The following is a 13,757-nucleotide window of genomic DNA, read 5'->3' as shown; positions in this document are numbered from 1 at the left end:
CATCACTGTCATATGATAGAATCAATCGATTCGAGTCTGATGTGAAATCCAATAGAAACTCTTTTCTATCTTTCACATTGCCATGTCCATGAGCTTTTGGACTCAATCTCATGATCTACATAGGACTATTAGTCCTCTATTGAGGTTGATAGATCTCATCTTGGTACAATCCAATTCCTTCAATGAACATATTGCACCAACATATATCTCAAGACTCCATATGACTAGAAAATCGAGTTATGGAGTAGTCAAACTACAGCATCCTCAAGGTGAATGGCTGATGTACCTCAGGTCAAAGAACTAAACATACAATTGCAGCTATGAACATGTCACAGATGAGAAGGTAGATTTTTTTGTGATTGTTTGTAAATAGTCATGCTCACTAGTCTTGTTCTTAACAAGCACCTATACTTTCGCTTTTGTGTCTCCACATCATAGATTCAAGACTCATCTATCCGAAGGAAGCAATCATAAAATAATCTTCTGGATTGATCACTATCTCCATGATGATCCTACGATCGGGAGCAATTTATGAGTTAACTAAGATTAGCACATATCTCAAATTCTTAACTCTTGAGAATATGTATTATCTTACCCATTAATTCAATGGATAATTCACAGACACTATTAAACATAATGTGAATAAAAATAATCTAATTTTAATGTCAAAGTCAATTTACAAAATATGCCCTTAAGAGTGTTTTACAAGTGTCAGCCAATCTAGCTCTTAGGACATATATTTAACAAAAACTCATACTTGCACTAAAATCAATTGGCTACAAATCTAAGTACCATCTTCACAAGGTGGGCTTCAGTCTTTTGCTGACTCAATTGCTTCATCAGTGGGTCAACCACATTGTCCGCGATGTCGACTCTCTTCACCTTGATGTATCTTTCTCGAGGTAATCATGGATGAGGTGGAACTATTGCTCGATGTGCTTGAATTCTTGATGAGACCTTGGCTCCTTATCTAAGGCTATGACGTCGTTGTTGTTGCAGTAGAATAGAATGGCATCTGATGGCATCACACGTAGCTCTACAGCAAACTTCTTGAATCAGAATGCCTCCTTCGTGGTCTCCAATGCAATGATGTATTCTGCTTCTATGGTGGAGTCTGCAATCATAGTTTGCTTGGAACTCTTCCAGCAGACAACACTACCATTGCACAAGAAGATGCTTGCTAATGTCGACTTTCGATCATCAATATCAGACATGAAGTTTGAAGCTGTATACCCCTGCACTTTGGGTTCTCCATTTCCAAAGATACAAAATATATCCTTAGTCCTTCTCAAGTACTTAAGGATACATTTCATAGAAGTCCAGTGCTTTTCACCTGAATTTGATTAAATCTGCTTGTGACAGGCACAACATGAGTGATATCAGGTCGTGTACAAAGCATGGCATATATGAAGCTCTCTATGACCGAAGCATAAGGGATCGTGCTCATGCATTTAACCTCTTTCGATGTGTTAGGGTACAACTTTTTGGAGAGATGAATACCATGTCTGAAGGGTATCAGACCCATTTTGGAGTTCTCCATGATGAACCTCTTCAGCACCTCCTCAATGTACTTCTATGATAATCCTAGCATCCTCCTAGATCTATCTTTATAAACCTTGATCCCCAAAATGAACGATGCCTCTCCTAAGTCTTTCATGAAAAATCCTTTAGACAATCAAACTTTGACCAAGGTTAATATGGAAATGTCATTTCTAATCAGGAGGATGACGTCCACGTACAATATGAGGAATGTGACAGCGCTCTCACTAATCTTTTGAAGACATAAGGCTCCTTCTCATTCTTGATGAAATCAAATAATTTGATTACATCACTGAAACAAGCATTTCAACTCTGAGATGTTTGTTTTAGTCCATAAATGGATCTTTATAGTTTGCAAACTTTGTGATCACTATTACTGAAAGTGAAATCAAGCAGCTATTCTATATAGAAATCTTCCTCAAGACATCCATTCAAAAATGCTATTTTCATATTCATTTGTCATATTTCGTAACCGAAATACGCTGCAATGGTAAACAATATGTAGATAGACTTAAGCATAGTTACAAATGAGAAAATTTTTTGATAGTCAATGTCGTCATGCTGACTATGCCCTTTTGCCATGAGCCTAGCTTTAAAGGTCTCTATCTTTCCATCTATACCTATCTTTCTCTTGAATATCTATATACATCTAATAGGTACAATACCTTCGAATAGATCAACCAAGGTCCAAACTTGATTTAAGTACATCGAGTCAATTTCTGACTTCATTGCCTCTAACCACTTCTTAGAGTTGATATTCGATATCACCTCATAATAGATCTTGGGATCATCTCCATATATCCTATTTTTTGTGAGGAATATTTTCTCTACATTCTCTAAGATAATACCTAAATACCTCTCAGGAGGATAAAAAATTCTACTAGACTTACAAGGTGGAGGAGGAAGTGTGTGGATCGGCTTAGACTAAATTGGTTCCTCAGGTTCCATGGCTTGCTACTCTTCATAGACTTTTTTTTAAGCCTAATCTGTCTTCCCATGCCTCCATCTTGAATAAACTATTTTTCAAGAAAGACTGCATGTCGACTCATAATCATATTATGATCTTCTAAAAGATAAAAATAATATTCTAATGACTCTTTGAGATATCCAATAAAAAGAGCTCTAAGAGATCTGATTTCTAACTTGTTCATCTGTTATCATTTGAAATGGGTCGGACAACCTCAAATCTTGAGATAACTTAGACTCAATTTCTTACCATGCCATATCTCATATGGTATGGTAAGAACGGTTTTAGATGGAATCTAATTTAGTACATAAATGACAGTCAAAAGACAATATCCCCAAAGAAAATAGAAGAGTCTATAAAAATCATCATGAAACGGATCATATCTAATAAGATCTGATTTTTCCATTCTGAAATCCCATTGAGTTAAGGTCTGATCATCGCAATGCAGCTACACAGTGTGTCTGGCCTCTGCGGATCATCCACACGAAGCTCCCGGTCTGATCGGCTCCTCACGAATACTAGTTCGTGGTGGAACCCTTTCGATGGCCGATGTTAATTGAACTCCTTCGATCTTGATCTACCGACTCTTCAGATACTTCGAATCATCAGCAGAGATGCTTGAGAGGTTGATGAATCTCTCTCTGAGATCTGGTGGGCTCATGACACTCGTAGCTCACTTTTTCACTTCCCGAACCCTAGGCAGAAACCCTAGGGTACTCTCAGAAAAGCCTGCGCCTCTTTCTATTTCTTTTCTTTTCACTTCTTTTTCTTTCTTTTCTCACACATGAGATTTTTCTCACGCACCCTTTTTCTCTCTATGATCAGATTTTCGCATGCCTTATCTTCTCTTCCTTTTAAAAATAGTGTAAAATGCATCTTTTCAGTGTTTTCTCCGCGTGAGAGGATAAAGATAAGTGGTTGCTCATTTGAATTCAAATCGAATTTGAATTCAAATGCCAACCAACTCATTCTTATCCACTCTACGTGTGAGAAGAGAGGGGTGTGGGTATATTTGTGCATGGAGACTTTACACGAGAAACCTTTTCTCGTGTGGAAGAAGGGGTGCACAAAATAAAGGGTGGGGGCAGAGATTTGTTATCCATTCAAATTCAAACATCTTTTGAATTTGAATGGCCAACCAATCTAATCCTTATCCATTCAAAATGGTGCACAAAGAAGGGGTGTGAGATGGCTTCTGTGTGGGAGAAAATTCATGAGAACTCCTTTCTCGTGAATTCAAATGGGCGCATGTGAAGTGAGGTGGCGCAGGGAGATTAGTCAAGGTGCTTTGAAATCCAATTGAACCAACCTTATTTAAAATAGGTTAGATACAATTAGACTAAATTAAATCTAACATAATTAGGTTTAATTAAGCTCAATAAAATCTTAATCAAATCAAAAATTGACTAAGCCCAACTCCTGATCAGATCAGGGACCAAACCATCTTGGCGATTAGGTCAACACTTAACCTAATTGGGTCAAACCCAACTGAATCCAATTCAATTGGACTTGATCCAAAAATAATTACTCAATCAAATTGAGTTAATTAGTGATCAAATCACTAATTAAATCTCTCATAAATACTAAGTCCAAATTCGATGGACAATCGGGTATCAGAGTCCATCGATATGAAACCCTGATCAAAAAATCCCAAACTAGTGGGACTTTTGATCCCGGTACCCAAAATGTGTGAAACTCATGATTATAGAATTTTAATTCTCGATCATAGAGTTTCAGACACGTAGGACTCAAAGTCCACGAGCAGTAGGACTCTTCATCAGCCATCAGATTAGATAGGAACCTCTAATGTGTGTGACCCCGCAGGTTCGAACCTAAGTCGGTAGCACAAAAATCAATTCCTGTACTAATCGAAGTGACCATCTAGCAATGGTATCCGATGTTCGGATAGATTGAATAGTCACAATCGCAACACTCAGAACCTACGTGAATATGGTTACTATATAGTTCATCCCTTTTGACCCCTGTGTTTAGGATGAATCAGGGTTAAACTGTCAACCCTGATTAGATCATCCAAATCGTGCTCAACTCAAACAGTCCTGTGACTCCTCACTAAGACTACCCTGGCCAAGGTTTTGCTAAATTGAAACATGACTATACACAGCTCCTGAACTGGAGTGGTCAATCCCATCTTGACACATGCACCGACAGTCAAGTACTTGACTACACCCAGCAGCCTTCCGTCACTGAATTAGAAATTTAGGTAGTCCAGTGCCTAAGTGCAGTGAGTTGCTTGCAAGTCATGATGGCGGTCTCAGGTCGGAGGGACAGTTATACCCATATCTTATCGGAGTAAATCTTGACAGTAGAAAAAGCTCCGAAGTCGGTCACATTCAGTGCAGATGTACCCTTACATCTCACCTGTATGCCATACCAATGTCTCCACACTCCTTGGTTAAGAGGACAACCAACCCATATGGCATACAATGACCTATACTTGATAAACGTTGTTGTCCTTGGTAACAACATATCATTTGGTCGCGAACAGGTTCAAGGACTAAACGATAAATCCTCCTTTGTTGAGTCTAAATAGTCCTAAGGACTTCACCACAACACAGGAGTTCATTAGAAGATGAAATAATTTATGATGAAAAATATCAAAATAACTTTTATTTATTTATAATTCATATACTAATATAAAAAAGAGCACAATCGTCAACAGGCTGACGATTGACTTTGGGATACTATTCCCAACAATCTCTCACTTGGCCTAAAGCCAATCGGTGCAGTATCTAATACCCATCTTTGACTTGAAATCGTCGAACTCCTTCACCGCAATGACTTTAGTGAATGGGTCAGTCAGGTTCTCCTTTTCATCGATCTTCTGAAGGTCGATGTCACCTCGATCCATGATTTCTCAGATAAGATGGTAGCGGCACAGAATATGCTTCGTCTGCTGGTGTGCCTTCGGTTCCTTCGTCTGAGCAATGGCTCCAGAGCTGTCACAGTAGAGCAGAACTGGACTAATAAGGGAGGGTGCTACTCTGAGCTTGGTGATGAATTTTCTCAGCCACACCACTTTTTTGACAGCATCTGATGCAGTGACATACTCTGCCTCGCAAACTGAATCAGTCACTGTGTGCTGCTTGAAACTCTTCCAGCAGACAGCCCCACCATTAAGGGTAAAAATAAATCCCGACACACACTTGCTATCATCGTGATCAGACTGAAAATTAGAGTCTGTAAACCCTATAAGTCTCAAGTCTGATTCACCATAAACAAGCCACTGGTCCTTAGTATTTCTTAAATACTTCAGGATGGTTTTAACAACCTTCTAGTAATTCTCCCCTAGATCATATTGGTATCTACTCACTACCCCTAGTGAGTATGCCACATTTGGTTGTGTACATGTCATGGCGTATATGATAGATCCCACTACCGAAGTATATAAAATTCTATCCACACTCTCTCTCTCTTGAGGTGTTGTCGGACAATCCCTCTTCGAGACAGAAATTTCATGGCCTATCGGTAGATAGCCTTTCTTAAAATTCTACATGCTGAACCTCTTCAGCATAGTATCAATGTACGTGGACTGGGATAAACCAAATAACCTTTTAGATCTATCCCTATAGATCCTCATCCCTAGGATGTAGGAAGCTTCTCCCAGATCTTTCATGGAGAACTATGATGGCAGCCAAATCTTTATTCTCTGTAATGCAGGGACATCATTCTCGATTAAGAGAATGTCATCCACATACAATACAAGAAATACTACTACTGGACCATTAGCCCACTTATAAATGCAGGGTTCTTCTCCATTCTTAACGAAGCCATACGTCTTGATCGTCCTATCAAAACGTATGTTCCAACTCCAGGATTCCTGCTTAAGTCCATAAATGGACCTCCGTAGCCTGCACACCTTAGACTCATCTGTGGATGTGAATCCTTCAGGTTGTATCATATACACCTCTTCGTCCAGCTTTCTGTTTAGGAAAGCTGTCTTCACATCCATCTGCCAGATTTTATAGTCTAGATGGGCAGCTATCGCAAGCATAATTCGAATGAAGTTAAGCATTGCCACAGGAGAAAATATCTCGTCATAGTCTATACCATAACGTTGATGATATCCTTTGGCAACCAGACGGGCTTTATAGGTCTCCACCTTTCCGTCTGCGCCCCTCTTCCTCTTGAAGACCCACTTACACCCTATGGATTTTACTCCTTCGAGTGGGTCAACCAATATTCACACATCATTGACCTTCATGGACTCCATTTCGGATTTCATGGCCTCTAGCCATTTCTCAGAGTCAGATCTTTGCATTGCATACATGTAGGTCATCGGATCCTCATCATTTTCATCAAGTTCGACAGGATCGCCGTCCCGGACCAAGAAACCATAGTATCTGTCCGGTTGATGTGGTACTCTACCAGACCGCCTTAAGGATGCAGGAACAATGGGCTCTGGATTTGATCTAACCAAATTCAGTTCAGTTTCAGCAACTTGTGTCAGTTTTTCCACTTGCCGAACTTCCTCAAGTTCGACCTTAGAGGCAACAGCTCCTTCACCAAGGAACTCATTTTTCAAAAAGATTGCCTTAAGGCTGACAAACACCTTTTGCTCATCAGCTAGGTAGAAATAATATCCTTTGGTCTCTTTTGGGTACCCTATGAAATAACACTTGTCAGACCTAGGTCCAAGCTTATCCGTAATTAAACATTTAACATAAGCCAGACACCCCCAAACCCTAAGGTACGAGAGTACTGGCTTACGTCCTATCCATATCTCATATGGCGTTTTGGTTACAGACTTACTCGAAATCCTATTTAGAAGGTAACAAGTCGATTCGAACGCATATCCCCAGAGGAAGATCAACAGACCAGCAAACTCCATCATGGATCGAACCATATCCAATAAGGTCTGATTCCTCCTTTCAGACACACCATTATGCTGTGGTGTTCCAGGAGGAGTCCACTGAGAGAGAATCCCATTCTCTCCAAGATATGTCAGAAACTCATTGGAAAGGTATTCACCTCCTCGATCAGATCGAAGAGTTTTAATACACTTCTCAGTTTATTTTTCTACTTCATTTCGGAATAGTTTGAACATTTCAAACGACTCCAACTTATGCTTCATTAAGTAGACATACCCATACCTCGATAGGTCGTCTATGAAGATTATGAAGTAGAAATATCCACCTCTTACACTTGAGCTCATGGGTCCACATACATCAGAATGTACTAGACCCAAGAGTTCACTGGCTCGCTCATCTTTTTTAGTAAAAGGTGACTTGGTCATCTTCCCAAGAAGATAGGACTCATAAGTTGGAAGTGATTCACAATCACCGATTTCAAGAATTCCTTCTTGAGCCAACCTGTTTATCCTGTTCTTATTGATATGACCTAGCCTACAGTGCCAAAGGTAGACTTCTGACACATTATCTATTCTAGGACGTTTACCGGAGGTTTGAACCACATTAACAGGCCATGATAGTAAGTAAATTCTATTATTTAGTCATCCAAAAAATATTGTTACACCATTCAAAATGATATTGCAAATATTTTCTTTTATTAAAAATTCATAATTGTACATGGCCAAACGGCCTATAGAAATAATATTTAATAAAAAATTTGGACAATAGTGACATTCACTTAGAATTACATTACGAGAGTTGATTACAAGGTTCATGATTCCTAAAGCTAGAACTAAAACTTTACTTCCATCTCCAACGTTCAGGAATCTCTCACCTTCATCAAATCTCCTACTGACCTACAGACCCTGCATCGAATTACAGATATGATAAGGGCTTCCGGTATCCAATATCCAGGCAGTAGTATCACAAATAGAAAAGTTGCAAGGTATTATTATATAATTACCTTGCTTCATCTTCGACCTGTTTGGGTCCAGGGAGGCAATGTATAGAGGACAGTTTCTATTCCAGTGCCCCTGCTTCTTGCAAAAGAAGCACTTCATCTAGCTCTGGTCGGGCTTGCGCTTCTTGGTCTGACCCTGTGCTGATGTTCCAGCATGCAGCTGCACCTTCTTGTTCTTCTTCTCTTTCTTAAAGGGTCGACAACCAGAAGAAGACCCTCCCACAACATTCACCGACTCCTTATGGAGCTGGTGGTCCTTCTCAAAGTTCTGCAGCAACCCTAACAAGCCGTGGTAGTTCACTGCAGGCTTTGTCATCTGAAAATGAGTAAGAAAGGGGAGGAAGGACTTGGGCAAAGAATTAAGGATCGCATCCTTAGCGAGCTGCTCGTGCAAGGGAAAGCCCAGTTTACTTAGGCGCTCAATCATTTCGATCATGTACAGTATATGATCAGTGACTGAGGCCCCATCCCTCATCCGAGCATTGAAAATGGCACAACTAGTTTTGTGCCTTTCAACATCGTCAGGCGTGCCAAAGGAGTCGTTCAACATTTGAAGCATCTTCTGCGGCTGGGCGTTCTCGAACCTGCGGCTAAACTCATCATTCATTACCACCAGCATTATGCACCGAATGGTAGTGCGATCGTTGAGCCACTTCTGGTAAGTATTTCGGACCGTCCCTCTAGCATTCAGAGCTGGCTCTTCAGGTACCGGATCCGTTACTACATAAAGGATCCGCTCATGCTCAAGGACAATTTTCAATTTTTGATACCAGTTATCGAAATTAGGTCTCATGAGCTTGTCATTATCTAATAATGATCGGAGCGACAGAGTAGTGGCCATAGCTGCATAAAGAAAAATCAGACCTTTATTAGTATATAAATTATTAATACTAAAGACTTGGACTTTAGTCTAAAGTTTCTCTCAATATTTTTACGAACTGGTAGCCTCAACCTCCAATTCGAAGAATTACTTTAATTCCTTAGTGGGTACTAGAATCCACACAGACTACACACGAGCCCAACTTTGGTTGGTCAACCCATGTGCATCTATGGGTAGGTTCATAATCAGTTGTTTCTCTAAATAATTTTTAGTAATTTATTTTGCCCCAGAACCTAATCAGTAGGCTTTAGCCTCCACTGAAAAGATCTGGTTAGATCCAACCATTAACATGACTTGATTTGGTGAATCGGACCAATAAATGATCAGGCCCGACTTTGGCTGGCCAATCTGACCACCATCAGAAAAACTCAACCAAATTATCATACTATGAATGATAATTTCATTAGTCAATAAGCACCAGGCCTTTAGGCCTCCAGTGATTATTAAACTAATGGACTCATTATCACTCACTTAATGGAAGGCAATGACTTAGTTATCACTATAACTTAATCATTTAAAGGACTTAATAATTTTTAAGGATTTTATTAAAGGATAGATGAGAAAAAAATAACCAGCCAATTTCAATCCTTCCACTGACTTCACCAAGTCTGATTAAAAAGGATTTAATTAAAGCCGGCATTAGGAGCACCTAAATCAGTCACATTGATTTACCTAATGACATGGGTGAGCCCTAATCATTAAGTGATCTAATCAAAACCTAACTCACCAGGCTGGCCAGGTAAGTGAGATCAGTGGTGGGGATATACCATTAACTCGTCAAAGATCGAATCAATGCGAGTAGCTCCCACTTAAGAACCACTGGTCAAACTGCCGAACTTACCTTAGATACCAACTGATTTATTAGTTTTAATTTGATCAACTTAGTAAATAGGGTTCCACCATGTAGCCATGAATTAAGTCCATTTTGGTCTAGTTAAAGACATGGACCCATTCAACTACAACTATTGGAGTTAAGTTTAGAGTGTCCTTGACCTAATCTAATTTAATTTTTGATTAGTTTTGACCAATTACTCTAATTTAGTCCATTTCTTTAAGCTAACCTTAGTTCTAACCCAATTATGGACCTAATCCATCTAACCCATTAACCCACAAGTTTATGCAATTATCTTAGGTCTTAATTCACAATTCTAGACCAACTAGACAATACTTAATTCTTTTAATTAAGTATTTGGACTGATGGGTCAGGGTTTGGCATTTCAAAAATAATTTTTTAAATTTGAAAGGTTTTATTTTTTGTTCACTAAATGTGTTAACTCATTTCACAAACAGATCAGCATATTTCATAAACAGCAATCCTATTGCTAATTACATAACAGAAAATAACTCAATCAAAATAAATCATGAATATTTCTTTAGATCTAATCTAACACATTCATGATAAATTTTATAATTGAACATTTATAATAAAATCCTTTCGCTGCTTCATCTGCATGGGATATAATTGCAGCGACACCCCTACCGCCATAGGAGAACCCTATCGAATAGGAGGAGAGGACCTTTAAACCCTACTTTTCTCCTATGATCGGACGACCATGGCAACCAACCCAATTAGACTACTTGCTACTTAGATCAAGTATATCTAAATATACTAATTTTAAAATTTAAATTTTAAATTTTAAATTTTAAATTTCAAATTTCAAATAAATTTTAAATTTTAAATTTTAAATTTTTGAATTTCAAATTTTAAATTTTAAATTTAAAATTTAAAATTTAAAATTTCAAACAAATTTCAAATTTCAAATTTCAAATTTTGAATTTCAAATTTTTGAATTTTAAATTTTAAATTTTAAATTTTAAAATTCAAATTTTAAATTTTGAATTTTAAATTTTAAATTTAAACTTTTAGATTATAATTTAATCTATACATGCAAATATATATATAATATTTTAGAACCTGCTCTGATACCATTTGTAGCAAAATTTTAGTGCAGGGGTAAAACGATAATTTTAAAACTTTTTCAAAATTACTATTTTACAGTAAAAATTATTAATTAATTTAATTAATTAACATGTATAAATCTTACACAAGGATCTAAATATGATATATATATATATATAGCATGCATTTAAATTTGAAATTCAAACTTCTACAGTAAATATTTTATTGTTATGTGTTCAGAACACATTACCTTTGTGTGGATAGTCGATCGCCATAATCTGATCACCGTCGGAAGGGTCTGATCATCGTAACATAGTTACATAGTATGTCTGACATCTGTAGATCATCCACATGAAGTTTTTGATCTGATCGACTCCTCACGAATGCTAGTTCGTGGCAGAACCCTTTCGACAGTCGATGTTGATCGAACTCCTTTGATCTTGATCTGCCGACTCTTTGGATGCTTCGGATCATCAACAGAGGTGTTTGAGAGGTTGATGAATCTCTCTCTGAGATCTGGTAGGCTCACGACACTCGTAGCTCACTTTCTCACTTTTCGAACCTTAGGCAGAAACCCTAGGGTACTCTCAGAAAAGCCTGCGCCTCTTTCTGTTTCTTTTATTTTCTCTTCTTTTTCTTTCTTTTCTCACACACGAGACTTTTCTCACGCACCCTTTTTCTCTCTATGATCAGATTTTCGCATGCCTTATCTTCTCTTCCTTTTAAAAATAGTGTAAAATGCATCTTTTCAGCATTTTCTCCACGTGAGAGGATAAAGATAAGTGGTTGCTCATTTGAATTCAAATCAAATTTGAATTCAAATGCCAACCAACTCATTCTTATCCACTTTATACGTGAGAAGACAGGGGCGTGGGCATATTTGTGTGTGGAGACTTTACACAAGAAACCTTTTCTCGTGTGGAAAAAGGAGCGCACAAAATAAAGGGTGGGCGCAGAGATTTGTTATCCATTCAAATTCAAATATCTTTTGAATTTGAATGGCCAACCAATCTCATCCTTATCCATTCAAAATGGTGCACAAAGAAGGGGCATGAGATGGCTTCTGCGTGGGAGAAAATTTATGAGAACTCATTTCTCGTGAATTCAAATGGGCGCATGTGAAGTGAGATGGCACAGGGAGATTAGTCAAGGCGGTTTGAAATCCAATTGAACCAACCCTATTTAAAATAGGTTAGACACAATTAGAATAAATTAAACCTAACATAATTAGGCTTAATTAGGCTCAATAAAATTCTAATCAAATCAAGAATTGACTAAGCCCAACCCCTGATCAGATCAGGGACCAAACCATCTTGGCGATTAGGTCAACACTTAACCTAATCGGATCAAACTCAACTGAATCCAATTCAATTGGATTTGATCCAAAAATAATTACTCAATCAAATTGAGTTAATTAATGATCAAATCACTAATTAAACCTCTCATAAATACTGAGTCTAAATCTGATGGGCAATCGGGCATCAGAGTCCATCGATATGAAATCCTAATTAAAAAGTCCCAACCAGTGAGACTTTTGACCCCGATATCCAAAATGTGTGGAACTCGTGATTATAGAATCCTGATTCTCGATCACAGAGCTTCAGACACATAGGATACAAAGTCCATGAGCATTAGGACTCTTCATCAGCCATCAGATCAGATAGGAACCTCTAATGTGTGTGACCCCGCAGGTTCGAACCTAAGTCGGTAGTACAGGAACCAATTTCTGTACTAATCGAAGTGATCATCTAGCAATGGTACCCGACGTTCGGATAGATCGAATAGTCGCAATCGCAATATTCAGAACCTACGTGAATATGGTTACTGTATAATTCATCCCTTTTAACCCCTGTGTTTAGGATGACTCAGAGTTAAACTGTCAACCCTGATTAGATCATCCGAATCGTGCTCAACTCAAATAGTCCTGTGACTCCACACTAGGACTACCCTGACCAAGATTTTGCTAAATTGAAATACGACTGTACACAGCTCCTGAACTGGAGTGGTCAATCCCATCTTGACACACGTACCGACAAGTCAAGTACTTGACTACACCCAGCAGTCTTCCGTCATTGAATTAGAAATTCAGATAGTCCAGTTCTTAAGTGTAGTGAGTTGCTTGTAAGTCACCGTGGCGGTCTCAAGTCGGAGGGACAGTTATATCCATATCCCATCGAAGCAAATCTTGACAGCAGAAAAAGCTCCAGAGTCGGTCATGTTCAATGTAGATGTACCCTTACATCTCACCTGTATACCATACCAGTGTCTCCACACTCCTTAATTAAAAGGATAACCAACCCATATGGCACACACAACGACCTATACTTGATAAACGTTGTTGTCCTTGGTAACAACGTATCATTTGATCGCGAACAGGTTCAAGGACTAAACGACAAATCCTTCTTTGTCGAGTCTAAATAGTCCTAAGGACTTCACCATAACACAGAAGTTTATTAGAAGATGAAATAATTTATGATGAAAAATATTAAAATAATTTTTATTTATTTATAATTCATATATACAAGAAAGAGCACAACCGTCAACAGGCTCACGATTGGCTTTGAGATACTATTCCCAACAATATAGTTGTTGGTGCAGAATTCCATCGAAGTCGGAGAAGCTGGAGCTGGGATGACCACGGC

Source organism: Elaeis guineensis, chromosome 13 (genome assembly GCF_000442705.2).
Source record: "Elaeis guineensis isolate ETL-2024a chromosome 13, EG11, whole genome shotgun sequence".
In the NCBI taxonomy this organism is placed as follows: domain Eukaryota; kingdom Viridiplantae; phylum Streptophyta; class Magnoliopsida; order Arecales; family Arecaceae; genus Elaeis; species Elaeis guineensis.
The sequence above is the reverse complement of the archived record's forward strand: the minus strand, read 5'-3'. Positions refer to the sequence as shown.